The following is a 3,009-nucleotide window of genomic DNA, read 5'->3' as shown; positions in this document are numbered from 1 at the left end:
ATGCGCTCTAAAGGCTCCAATGCTCACGGGGTGATGGGAGTTGTGGTCTCAGAGTTCGTTTTTCGAGAAAAGATATAGTGGACAAAACTACAAGTACCAAGATGCCAAAAGGGACAAGAACCAGCTTTTGTAAAAGGCGGGACGGAGCTCGATTCGATCTCCTGAGTCCCACTTGAGGGACCGGGTAAGTATTAAGTCTCTTGTCCGGAGAGCTAAACGCACATTGTGCATATTAATGTAGATAGAGAATAAGGACTAAGACCCCGAGTCCGCACACATTTTACTTGCCCGCACTCTCCCGAAAGATTCCTGAAATGAGTGAAATGGTTTAATCTACTCAACAGGTTTTGTTGAACATCTGCAACACTCTCTTCCCTTAAAAGGTTCTCAGGCTCATATATACAAGTGAAAATAGTTAAATAGCGGCATATGATACTAAGTAACCATGCACGCACGTTCTGGGAAGTCTGAACAAGATCCTAGGGAGGACGAATCTTTCCACTTCACTGTTCTTCTAACTGCTCTAGGAATCAAGTTGACATGAGGCACATTAACAGGAGAAAGAACAAAATTTAAATAGGTACGGAGTCCCAGTAATGAAACTTGAGACCCAAAGATATGACCAGGGCATGCAGCTTTTATACATTTTGGACAAAGAGGCATAATTTGTAAGGAATTGACAGGACAAAGAAAACTTATGTTTGGGAGTTTCAATTAGTAAGGAATTCTAAACAGCATTTAGGCTGGGGGTAGTAATTAGTAAAAAAGTAACAATATTTGTGTATATAGACTTCTTGGCTCTGAATTCCCTGTCTCTGGTGACAAGGATGTCTACCTTCCAGGAACAGGGAGGGTGCCTTTCATATGGAAGATTTATTTCCTGGTTTCAGTGGGGACAGAGGAGGATCAGAATATCCTTCTTGCACCACCTATTTCTCCAGTTGCTTTAATTTAAAGGTATCAGTATACTAGAGTGGCATATTTTGGGGCAGCCTACCCTTGGTCCCTTACAAAGACAAAACAGGAGTCAGCGAGCTAGTTCTAATGGGGAAGTGTATTAGTTTGCTAGGGCTGCTGTAACAAAGTGCCGTGAAATGGCTTAAACAACAGAAGTTTATCATCTCATAATCCTGGAGGCTAGAAGTCCAAAATCAGAGTGTGGGCTGGGTTTGTTCCTTCTGAATGCTATGAAGGAAGGATCTATTCCAGGTCTCTCTCCTTAGCTTGTAGATGGGCATCTTCAGGTTCAGATAGCATTCTCCCTGTATATGTCTCAGTGTCTAGATTTCCTCTTTTTATAAGAACACTAGTCATATTGGATTAGGGGTTCACTCTACTCCAGTATGACTTCATCCTAATTAATCAACTAGCAACAACCTTATTTTCAAGTAAGTTCACATTTGAGGTACCAGGGGTTAGGCCTTCAACATATCAACTGGTAGGGGTGGGAGGGCACAAAATTCAACCCATAACAGGGAGAGATGGCCAATAACGAAATAAACAACTAAAAAAAAATAGAGAATAGATGACGTGCATAGCAAATAATTAAAACAGGATGGTGATGTAACAGAGTGGCTGATGGCTATGTTACATTGAGGGTCAGGGATAGTCTTGCTCAGATGGTGGCTTCTCAGCTAATATCCTAATGAGAAGGAGTGAGCCATGCTAAGATTAAACAGAAGAGCATTCCAGACAGAGGAAGAGCTACTACAAAGGTTCTAAAACAGATTGGTATGTATCTAAGAAGCAGGAGGATGGCCAATGGGGTGAGGGCATGGATGACAGGCAGACCAGCTTAAGGGGTGTGCCATCTGTGCAGCCACATGAAGCCCTAAACTCAGAAAGGCCCCACGCTTAGTCTAATGCTCTGCTCTTGCCCTCTTGCAATTCTTCATAATTTCTGGACAAGGAGACCTGAGTTTTCATTTTGTACTGGGTCTCACAGATTACGTAGCTTGTCCAGGTGACAGGAAATGTGAATGAAAAGAAAGGGGACATTGGGGTTTGTAGGCCAAGTTAAGGAAGTTAGATTTTTTTTTAAGTGAAATGAGATACCTTTGAGGAATTTTAAGCACGGGAGAGATAGGATGTGATAGGTCCCAGCAAAAGATGCTGATGTTAGGGTGATGGGAGAGATGGAGAAGGCTGGTGTAGAATGTATTTCAGAGCTTGTCAAAGACTAAACTGCAGCTCACTCTAAAGATAATAATTTAGGCAATGAAATGTCAACCAAGCACCACGGCACTGTCCATCAAAGAAAAATACTTTACTTTTCCCTTGCAAAGCCAAGTACCCAGACAGGGACAGCAGCAGTTACATCTTTACGCTCTGTGTGGCTCTCCTCACCATCTAGTTCCAAACGGCCTGCTTGGGTCTCACGGATGTTTGGTCCTCATGGCAGTGGGAGATCTTCAGCAATAAGGAGCACCAAGCATCTCCAGCCTCAGCCTTTCATATCTTCTAATCTGGAAGTGATCTCGCTGGTACCTTAGTTTTAATTATAACCATACATGAAGCCCACCCTGTGGTATTAATTCCAGATTTCCTGCATCTAGGACCCAAATTTAAGGTGTCAAAGGTTATGTCTGTAGCACATACACACTGTGCTGGATGACTTAGTAACATTCTAGACTGATAAATTAAAGGAGCTTTTTGGGGTGGTCTAAATAGGGGGTGTCCTTGGCAACTGGGCATAGGGGATATTCTAATGATCCCTAGATTTGTCTAGTCTATTGTGGGGCCCATTATCTTCACTCAGACCAACAAAACCTTTAGTATTAAATGCCCTGAGCCTCAATATATCATTCAGGGTTTAGTAGTTGGAAGCAGAAACCACCCTGGCTAATTTAAAAAGAAAAGGATTCATGCAAATAATTAGCGGTACCAATTTCTGGGAAGCCTAGAGAAGTGGACCCTGTGGAATGACCCCAAACTGTCCCCCGCAAAGCTGCTGTCTTTGCTGCAATCAGGAAGGGGAGAAGTCAGGAGGCCCCCACTGTCCCTGTTGAG

The sequence above is a fragment of the Manis javanica genome, chromosome 4 (genome assembly GCF_040802235.1).
Source record: "Manis javanica isolate MJ-LG chromosome 4, MJ_LKY, whole genome shotgun sequence".
Lineage (NCBI taxonomy): Eukaryota > Metazoa > Chordata > Mammalia > Pholidota > Manidae > Manis > Manis javanica.
Note: the sequence above shows the minus strand (reverse complement) of the source record.